The sequence below is a fragment of the Sprattus sprattus genome (assembly GCF_963457725.1).
Source record: "Sprattus sprattus genome assembly, chromosome: 20".
Taxonomy (NCBI): domain Eukaryota; kingdom Metazoa; phylum Chordata; class Actinopteri; order Clupeiformes; family Clupeidae; genus Sprattus; species Sprattus sprattus.
The window spans coordinates 22,977,609-22,989,002 of NC_137918.1; the positions used below are offsets into that span (position 1 = coordinate 22,977,609).

Below are 11,394 nucleotides of genomic sequence, written 5' to 3' on the forward strand. Positions count from 1 at the left end.
TTGTATCCTGCTACTGCTGCCACTGCCTGCTAGCCAGGGACTGCCTGTGGCAACACTCATCACTGCTCGAGCTGATGCCTATCTTTTGTTGGTCAGGCATTGTCCTACGCTCCACAACATTTCACCTATTCTGTTGTGACCCTAAAGGAGGGGATCTGCATATGAATGGGAGAGAAAGGGAAAGTTCCCCCCTCTGGAACTAATTGGTGTTTGTCTCAAACCACCATATGGTCAGTGAGGTTTTTTCAACCTATATGTGCCTCACTGGGTACTCCCACTTATAGGTTTGCAGAAGGGCTTTTAAGGGCACCTGGTCAAACTGCTTTTCTTCATACTCTGACTACATATTGTTCTCCAAGAGCCTTAATGAGGAGGACTCCAAGGTGATGGCGGAGCTCTTTACACTGGCCAATTATCGTTTGCAGACCAAAATTCAAATTGGGTCACGACTGGGGGAAATCATAACTTCAAAAAAATATGAAATACAATGCTGAGATGCAGAAATATTGAAAGAAGCTTTTTGGCATCGTACAACTCAAGAAAACAGGTTAGATACCCCTTTAATTCCCTACGTATATAATATTAAATCTCATCCTTACACAAGTGTGCAAGCCTTTTTACCTTATCATTCAATTTTACGTTACAAGAAATCACAATCATTGTCAGTGTTGCCTGGGAACTGAACTCATGACCTTGGCGTTGCTTGTGTCTTGTTCTACTGGAGCAAATCTAAAGTGTTTCTTCTGTTTTACTCTCCACAGGAGACAGACAGACAGACCATTGTAAATTGTATGTCGATCATCTCTCCTCTTCCATCTTTCCTCGTATGAAACAGTGCCCTGGGTATGTTCCCTAATGACATCAACACACATGGTAATACCATTCTAAATCTTCTCTGTGTTCCCTTGCAGGCTAGAAATCTGGAGACTAGATTAATAGATTACCTCAAAACCGGGGTGGATATACACTTCTGTTTGTAATTTCACCCCTGGAGAAGCCCCTCGAAAAAGTGTGGGGCCCAGACCAGCCCTCATTGTTCTTTGTTGGTAATAGGAGGCAGATGTGGCTGTGCGGTACCGATCGCATTGAAGTCCTTTGTGTTGCTCAGAGCATGGAGAAATGGTAATGAACATCAGTCAGTGTGTGTGTGTGTGTGTGTGTGTGTGCATCCCATAACCCAGCTTTGACATGGACTCAAACAGCAAGGAAATCTACTTTGTGTGGTTTCTCTTGGAGACGAAAGACCCCACTTCAGTCAGTTCAGCCCAAAATGAATTAGCAGCCATTGCCACCAATGCTGCCTCAGAGAAAGAGATACAAAATGACATGTGATGTCTGGTTTCCATGACTTTTAATATCTGAGAATTAAAAACAGCCTAGAGAAGAGGTTTTTTTTTTGTTCAGGAGTTCAATGAGGGCTTGCACTGAGTCTCTGTTCAGCTGCCAGCGTTCTCATTGATAACCTGTCTGACAGCTTTACCCAGTTATATAACTTCAATCATTTGACTCCATACTGTGCTTTTAGAGCTTGCATGGCAGGATGTTTTTGGTTACTGGCAAAAAATAAAACAACATTTGAATCATTTGTACATCAACTGGGTTGCACAGCAGGTTTACCGTGTGTACTGGTAAAACAACTTAACCGTTTCCCTTTGTCATAATCATACCTCACCTATCTGGTATCATTTCACACACATCTCTCTAGTTCTTCCACCTTTCCCGTCCACCTCAGTGTCTTTTTAAAAACATCAGTTGAGCTGGTTCAACCGGTTTCCATAACCTGACAGCTGCCATCACGTGACCGCAGTTATGACTTGCGTTATGTTATGATGAGTTCACCACCACCACCACCACTATGCTACCATTGCTGGGCCACCATTGTGATGTGGTCTTGAGTACAGCAGTGTGTTTCTTCATTCATTCACTTCTGCTGCGCCACCATTGTGATGTGGTCTTGAGAGTACAGCATGTGTGTTTCTTCATTCATTCACTTCTGCTGCGCCACCATTGTGATGTGGTCTTGAGAGTACAGCATGTGTGTTTCTTCATTCATTCACTTCTGCTGCGCCACCATTGTGATGTGGTCTTGAGAGTACAGCATGTGTGTTTCTTTCTTCATTCACTTCTGCTGCGCCACCATTGTGATGTGGTCTTGAGAGTACAGCATGTGTGTTTCTTTCTTCATTCACTTCTGTTGTTCTGTGATGACAGTATTTGCCCCACCTCCACCGAGGTCTCTGAGCTCAGTGATGGTGGACGGCGGTTGATCATTACCTTAGATCGTGCCGGGTAACTGTATAACTGGGGTTTACCTCCCTGAACCGGTTGACCCCGAAAGAAAAAGAAATAGTCACTAGAGCTGTATCTGTGTTGTTTAGACAGGCAGTTCTGTTTGAGTATGGATTAGAAGCACCTTCAACTAACAATAGCGGAGCCGGGACCAAAGCCAGTATGAAAGCCTAAAGATTCAGCTGTCAGTTTGTGCGCTTATGACTGTGTGTGCAAAGGCTGCGTCACACTGAGGATCTAATTAAGTGGTGGTCCTTCTGAGCACGCTGGACACAACACCACACACACCAGACACCACGGCAACTCTCCCCCACCCCCACAGTACACTTTCCACCGGTCCCCCCCCCCCGCCGTCTTTCTCCATTCCTTTGTCTTGAAACCAGTCAATATATCTGACTAAATTGATGAACTGTGCTCAGCGCAAAGTTAATTTCTTTCAGAGCGCACGGTAACCATGGCGACCAGCTTATTAGTGCTTCAAAAGCCATCTGTTCCAAACATTAAGCTAGCATGGCTGCTGCATACAGAGAGTGAGCCTTAGCACACACTCGTGAGCTGTACACATTGATTCTCCTCGGATCAATATGACTCCAATTTAAAGAAAAAAAAGCCCATTATTCCTGTCAAGCTTGTCTTTAATCTTCTTTATACATTATAGAAAAATACATAACATCAGCCTTTCAAGAGAAATTCCTACATTCTGTTTAGTCAGTGCTTTTGGTCATGCTTTAAAACACTGGACACTTTTCAGTATGTATGGTGTGCCAAAGGTTGCCTTTTGAAGATTAAATAAAAAAATATAAGCATTATTTTGAGTGTCTGCCACAATCTACAGATTAAATAGTGACAGCACTCAGACTTGGTTAAACTTGGTTTCTGCCCAAAGCCTTTTCTCAGTGGATGTCTGATTTGTGTTTTTGTTAAACCAAGCCCAGACATGGACTCAGCTTAACAGGAAGAGGAAGCTGGTGGTGGTAAACATGAGTCAGTCACATGAGAGTAAATGAAAACAAGCGTGAAACACTGCTGAGCTCGGAACAGCAGCCGCCCCAGTTTCTTAAGACAAATAACCTGCATCTGATTCAGGTTTTTGAAGAGATCACCAATATTGTACTCACACATATAGTGTGATACAGCTATTAAATGCCATAGCATTCCTTCATATGATTAGACTACTTTTGAGACAGCCTTAATTCTCAGATTGATCTTTACTCCATTTGAGTAGGGTGACAGAAATAGCTAGAAAAAGTAGGCGGTAAGATAATCAGTCATGTGTTCTGTATCTGATATTGGAAAGGAATGTATCAATATCTTTGCTCTCATTGGTCTCCAGACAGCCTGACCTCGGGGACTGTTGCTATGGTGTCTTTCCCCCCTCCCATGAATGCAGGCACGTGACCTGATACTTCTCCTTGTATGGAAGCTATGTCTCACACATCACTCTAAGTCAAGGATGGGCTCACCATGAGTCAGGCCTTCGAAGGGAAGGGCACAATCTGTCTACAACAACAAATACAAGTCTTAATGTGTTCAACTGATTATGTGTTAAATACTTTTGCTGTTCATAGGAGAGCACAGTTTAATAAACCAACTAAATCAACCCCTACTTGGAACACAAACAGCGAGTTGAATTTGGAACAGCATATGATCCCTTCCAGGTTTTTAGACCTCTAATATAAAACTAAAAGGTATATTGGACAGCGGTCAGGGCTCACACCTAGAAGGTACTTTAGTACATAGACAACATAGGCAATGCAGTCTGTATCAGGAAGGGAAGGGATAGGGATGTCATGTGGGTAGATTAAGGTGGATTATTTGATCAATAGACAAAGCTGAGGGAATGTCAACTTGTCAGGACAGGACTCCACATTTCACTCCACCATCTTAGCACAGGGAATGTGCTAGCACCCACAACGACAGCAACCTATCCAGAACAGGTCTTTGAAAAATAATTACACTATCCTTCCTAAATATGTTCATCTGCACACTGACAAAAACAAACACACACCAGCACTCACACACACACACACACCTGTCAGTGGAAGGGGACTAGCCAGAGATACCAGCTGCCGTGGCTTCAGATTCCTGAGTGGAAACCTAATATCGAGCCCTGTATGCTTGAGACCTTTAGAAGTAGCTAGCAAGTGATGTCATTGAAAGACTATAGTAAGGTGGCGGTCTTGAATGACACTCACAGCCAGCTGACTCCTACTGGTGTGAATAGAAGGCCTAAACACCACCCTCTCCCTCCCCCCTGCCTGTGTCTGACAGCCATTTTAGACAGGGCAAACATTTGAAGAGCGTTTGTTTAGTTTGCTGTGGTCTCCAAGTGTCCCGTTTCTCATACGGTGGGTCGAGCTTGCAGAGGATCACATGACGGAGGCATCATGAGGACAGGTTAGAAGTTCCCCTTCCCTGAATCACACGCTAAGCTCATTACTCATGTCACTCGTTACACTCCTCAAGGACTCTGGGACTCTTGCAGGTTCCCTTTCAAACCTTTTTTTACTTTGTTTTAGCGTTTTATTAAGAAACTCTCAAGTACTGTTCTCCTATGAAGGCACTACTGTGGAGCATTTTACTTTTGAGAGTTTGACCATAAAGTGTAAGATCTGGCCAAGTCGCGTTTCAAACAGTCTTAGCTGTGGAAATGATTCGATTTAGACAACTTAAAAGAGATTAAGTGAGAGTATATGTGTGTGTGTGTGTGTGCAAAAGCAAGCATCCCATGCACATGTGGAATATAGCCCACTGCTTCCAGTCTGCCTTCTCTTAAAAAAACATTGAAAACATTTCTCATTTTGACAGAAATGTACTTATTGCAATCATGAAATAAGAAATAACTACCAAATCAAGAAAAAAATGATCTGCTTTGTACCATACCAACTGCCACAAGTTCATACGTCATTTTCTGAGGTGAAACAAAGAGAGCCAGTTCACCGATATGTGCATTTTCTGTTAAGAGAACCTTGTCTTCGTATTTCCACACATGCGTAAGCGTAATGGACACACGCGGTTTGTGGAAACCATATTTGGCATCAAACGAACGGGGACGTGGTCACTTCTCTCAGCGGGAAATGTTAATAAGAAACAAATCACAGGTTTATAGAGGACATACAGTATACACTCAACATCTCAGTCTAAGATAATGTTTTCACTATGTAGGCCAGTGACACTGGCTATATGTATTCTAAACCGTGTGCCAGCGGCTCCCCTACCCAAGAGTGTCTGGGCCTCCGCTAACCGGTCAGCCTGTTGTTGTTGTCAGGCAGACGGCCTTTCCAGAAGCCTCCGCTCTTGGCGTGGGCACATTCTGCGTTACAGGCACTACCTTGGCCAGCGACGCCACACCTCCCGACTCTACAAACCCCACCTCTCTCGACACACACACTCACACCCCCCCCACTCCTCCACCTCCCGTGGCAGGATGGTGACGTTCCCAAATCTAGAGCGGCGGGCTGGTAGATGGCTTCAGAGATGCTACTCACTCGGGTGGTTACGTAACAAGCGTGCCGGAATGCTGGGATAGTGTTTGTAAACAGAGCGGCCATGTGCGCTCGCTCACGTGGAGGCGGGGCTCGGAGTAGTGCCCTTGTCAGTCCGCCCCTGAGGTGACACCGTGACACTGACACGCTCCTGTCCAGCTCTCAGCTCCAGGCTCCCACCCTGGCCGCACCTCACGGCACGCCGCACAGCCAACAAACCCACCGGCCAAAAACCACTCCAGCAGGAAGGAGCCGGCCGCGTCACCACCCGGGACTGGGGTTGCCTTCAGATTCCTCAGCAAGGACGTCAATAGGGCTACACTATGGGAGTGTCCGCAATTACAGACTGGAAGTCGTCAGATTACTTAATCGGACAAAAGCAATTGTGCAATATATTACGTGCAAACGGTCAGGATGGGCTAAACAAGTAAGTGGCTCCCTCATACCAAATATGGATAGTGTTACTTCATGTTTTTTTTAAACCACAACATTTCAAAATGCACATGATAGTAGAATGGAGAAGATGAGGTGAAATGCAGAACCATGGACAACTAGACCTCTCAAAAAGAGGATAGAGGCAAGGAACTAGATCTCTCAAAAAGAGGATAGAGGCAAGGAGGCAGATAAGATGGATCCTGGGGTGCCTAACCCCTATGCCTGCAGCAGGAATGAATGCAACAGCAGCATGCTCATCAATACTTCCTATCTCTCCATTTTGTATCAGGGAGAGAGAGCAGCTGGTTACTAGGAAACGCTAAGGCTCTTTGAACGGCTCTAAACCTGTTCCACCATGTCATGATCCAAATGGCCCCTGGCAAGAAATATGATGCACTAAGCTGACGTCAGAAGTCAAAGGTCAGCATGGCCCATTGTGACAAGCAGCATTGTTGTGGGACGCTGTGGTGGTGGAACATTCTTACAAAAACAGATATTGCCAGTGAATTGAGAGGAATGTGGAGGGAACTTTTAAAGCACCTCACTTGAGAGAGGTCTACACCCTCACGGTGTGTTTATCAGGCGGTGCAGATTGATGAGAGCTGCCCATGTCTAGCTGATTGATTTATCTGGCTCTCCTCCATTTTGTTTAGAGAAACCTCCCCAATGAGGTCTTCACAGATAAACTGTATTGCTATGCCTTTGTCACAGGATCAAGCACAGCTAGCAACATAGCTGTATTGATAACATCACATTTTGCACTGTTGCACAACATATAAGTAGTGAGGTAAATCATTTCTACAGAAGGACTGAGATGTTTTCACAGATAATGATCACAAAGTAAATTTAACTATTAGTCTGTCTGGAATTCCCCTCTGTTTCAGGTTGTCAAAGACACAACCATTAATCTGACTGGATTTCTTTCTATTTCAGTTTGTAAAAGACAAGGTTCTACAAAATACTTGCCATATACAGGTGCATATATTATGTAACACATAATGTTGTCAAATGTTTTTCCACTGTTATGGACATTTTATAATATTGTGCTTTTTTGTTCAGAGACAGATTTTTAAAATCTTAAAATTGATGAAATAGTCATAAATTGATTTCCAAAGACCCAGACAATAATCTGAAGTATCCTTTGTTTGTCAGTTTAACATTCAAGCATTATTGTTAAAAGAAGTCTTTCCTTCCTATTCGCACAAGTTTCACCCAATTTTACCTGAATTTTACATTACTAAACGATCAATGTACCCTCACAGCTTACTCAGTTTCTAAACAAGTCTTATCTATACCGTAGCAAGTCTCCCACAACTGACAAAGTGAACTCTTCGAACAGTTTAAGTCTGCGGTGCTCTTCCAGTCAAAACAGCCCTGAGGTCAGACTCACTTGGGTATGGAGCTATGTTGACACGGTGCAGTTAACGACCATGCTTACCATATCAAAACAGTGCCATGCCATGGGCTGGGTGGGGCGCCCTGCCATTGTTACATGGAAGGCTCCTGACAGTGAGCTCTCAGCTCTGAGGACTGGAAGCCTCCACCGAGCCTCAGCCTACCAGGGGGAGCCCTGACGGACCGGGCCATTTCATCTCTTGTGTTGGACTGGGTAACCTGACCTATCTTCAAGTGTAAATGCACACTAATGATAATAATAATAATAATAATTTTAACATAACATTTGATTTTTAACGCACTTTTCATTTAAAGGAATCTCAGAGTGCCTACATATTAGAAAATAACTATAATAATACAATAAATAAATAAAAAATGTATAATGACGTGAATGATCGCTCTTGCTGTGGTTTGACACTGACATAGCCATACTTTGTTTTTGCTTGGCATTTGGGTCATGAATGCAGTGGGCTTTAGATCCATCTTCATGAGAAAGAGGGTGGAATTTGAGCGGGAAAAGCCCAGCTGAAGACCTTTCTGTGTGTATGTAACAATCAGTGTCACAATTCTCTCATTAGCTGAATAAATGCGTTATAGCCTATTCTTATTACAACGACACAATAATGTTATTGATATCTTTATTGGTATGGGGCTCTTGCAGTGTTGACATCTAACCAGATTCCTTCATTAAAGAGCCCTTTGCATTTGCACCTCCCATCTCTCAGATGTTGTTGTTTACAACACCCTATTAGGGACCCGTGGCTGTAAAGCCTTGCAGGCGTGGGCCTCTTTAGCATATCAAACTGCAATGGTGAAAGTGCAGGTAGGGAATACACATATCAAATACACAAACCCTGATGGGCAGAAGCTGAGTCCATCATCGCTCATATCCTAAGAGGTAATTATGACGTTAATCCTAATGTTAGTAGTGTAAATGACCTCAGATGCTCAGAGGAGAAGCAACGGCTCATTTGCAATTCATTTGTTCAAGGGGGTCTTTGGCTGGGGTTGTAAAAACAATTTACCGTGGTTAATATGTTTAGAGTGATGTGTGAGACCCAGCCCACACAAATTTAAATGTTTAAATCTTGTATTAGTGCTCTTATTAATGCTATCACACCCCACAGTTAAGTGTAAAGTCCATTAGTGGCAGCAGTACAAAGCCAAAGCACCTTAATAACTGTCATTTTCTGTATTTATCAAAACATATGGGTAGTTTGGTGTTTTTTTTACTCTCTAAAATGCAGATGCAACAGCCACTTCAGGCAATGAACAGTGTAGTTGGTCGAATGCTGTCATGGAATGTCAATGAAAATGCAAAGCTGGAAAGTTTGCCACAAGTGATTGTTTAACTTTTCTCTTAGTTTTAAATCTCTGTTAAGAACCAGGTCCCTCCCCCCACACATCTAAGTATGGAATTTGTCCACAGCTTACTGCCAGAGAGACGCAAATATTCTCCAGACCCCCGAAACGGATCATGGAATGTGAACTTTAAGGGCATGGAATGGATGTGGACCATACACATATACAGTGGAAAATGCAAAGCCAGCATTTTTCGTACCACATGACTTCATTTTCTTCAAACACTGAAAGGATTCTAGATATCTCACAGTGCTTTGTATTTTCTATTTTTTTGTTTGTTTGCCTCTTTGTACCTTTTGTCTTATTTCATCCTCTTGGATAAACATGTGTGGTAAAAAAAAAAAAATCCTTCTTTTATTTGCAAGAAAAAAAAAACAGCTCACAAATTCCCTTCCCAATTCCTCAACTAATGGTGCACAGGGATTGGGTTTCAGTTCCTTCAAAGCTCCTGACCTTGTTGTCTTCCACCACTACAATTCCCCACTCTTTTCCTTTTTTCTCCCCTCTCCTTGGACCACGCTTGCCTTTGTGTCTGCTTGTCATTCATCGGTGAATGCAATGAAAGCTGATTCACGAGATGCACAAAGCCAGTAGCTACAATATCCCTCGCTCAACTCCACTACAGGCTCAGTGTCATTATAGCACCACTGCCTCCAAAAGAACACTCGCTCTAGATTCCCTCCATTCACACTGATTAGCCGGCTAACACCAGTACACCTGCATATTCTATATTTTAAAGCAGATCAAGGAACTCTGATACGAATGAAATAAACTAAAAAAAATCTCACCCCCAAAACATGAAAAAACAACAAAATATTTTTCCCTTCTAAAAACATACTCTTCAATGTATCACTCCTAGCACAGATATCCTAATAAGGACAGCAGGCATTTAAGAGATAAGATACATTTTCAGCAGGGGGCTTGAGAGTTCCATTAATAGCAGATGTATTTGGTTATAATGCCTCAAGAAAAGTAACCAGCAGCTGTTAAAAGGTCACCATTTTCTAAAGCAGTGAAATTCCTTAGACCAAAGAGTGTCCAGCGGACCAGAGCAAAGGATTCAAATCAATGTGATATCTCTCTATTTCTACTAGCTCAAAAAAAAGAGAAGAAAGAAAAAAACGTCAGCCATGTTGGAGAAGCTTTATCTAATATCCCCTCCTTATTATGTTAGCTCTCGGTGCTACAGAGGATATTAGCATGCAAGGGCTAAGCCCTACATTTTGCTGAACATTCTTTTAAGCCAGAAGGAAAGAAGGACAAGAAAAGAACACACAAAGCAAACTCTCACCTCGCTTTACGTCCCTCCACTCTGTAGAATTCCAGCAAACCGTCTGGCTCTCCTCTTTAACAAATCCTAAAGGGCAGCCATCTTGCTTCCTCCTGTTCTTCTATGAAACAGACTATCCTCCACATCAATATTCATGGGCCAGTCTGACGTCTGCTCTCATCATCAGACGGAGAAACCCGGCATCGCTGTTGGCCACTTGGAGCACACGCAACACACTCGGTCCCCACACCCGCCGACTCACATACACACGCACACATACACACACACGGCAGTCACTGTATGTAGTTCTCTAGCTGAGGCTGTGGCTCGCAGACTGGACAGTGGTGTGCATGTGGATCTGTGAGAGCGCCTGCTCTGCTGGCAAGCTGAAGTAATTGCAAAATCACCTTCCTGCTGAGTCCTCAACACACAAAGGGCCAGGGTTCCTTCTCTCTCTCTCTCTCTCCCCCCTCCTTTTTTTCAGCCGTACACAATAGTGCACACTGTGGAGGCTGCCCCCAAGCACTGGAGTGGATTACTGCACAGGATACGGCTCCGGCAAAGCCAAGCCACAGCAGAGAGGAGGAGGGAAAGACTAGACAAAACAAATGAAGGAGCATGAAAGAGTTTCCAAAAAAAAAAAAAGAAGAAAAAGGGTAAAAAAAAAAATCCAGTGATGTTGGGTAATCCTAAGAACTCAATCACTGATCCAACAAAACTTCACTTTGTAGTTCCATGCTGTTCGAAAAAAATAGTTCCACTCTTCAGAGAAGCATAGTTGTCTGTATTTTGGGAAGGAAAAAAAAGACTTCCACTCCACAACTGTGGGTTTATAAGGCTGACAAAAAAGCACCCGCCTCTAAGAAGAAACAGGAAGGAAGAGTGAGTCATAAGAGGACTCAGCATTCAGAGTGTTTTTTCTTCTCTCTCTCTCTCTCTTTTTTTTCTTGCTTTAGCCTACTTGCAGTGTTCAGTTTCTAACGGTGTTGGTCAGGGGGAGTTCCCCTTTGGCATGGCCTTTGCCTCTCGCTCCGAGCGCAGGGGTGAGAGACTCCACTTGTCCCCACGAGGCAGCAGCAGCAGCCCTGCCCTTCTTGTTTCCACACACACCACAGCCACGGTCTTATTTTGGCCCGAGTCTCGGCTGACAGGCTCGTT

At 43.6% G+C, this 11,394-nt stretch overlaps 1 protein-coding gene across 1 annotated transcript in view; it reads right to left on the reverse strand.

Annotated features, from left to right (window-relative positions):
• tet2 (tet methylcytosine dioxygenase 2) overlaps window positions 1–10,687 on the reverse strand; it is a 33,953-nt gene extending 23,266 nt beyond the window's left edge. The window contains exon 1 of the mRNA XM_080859432.1: window positions 10,258–10,687. The gene's annotated coding sequence lies outside the window, so the exon portion shown is untranslated. The remainder of the gene's footprint in view (window positions 1–10,257) is intronic.
• Between the last annotated feature and the right edge of the window lie 707 nt (window positions 10,688–11,394).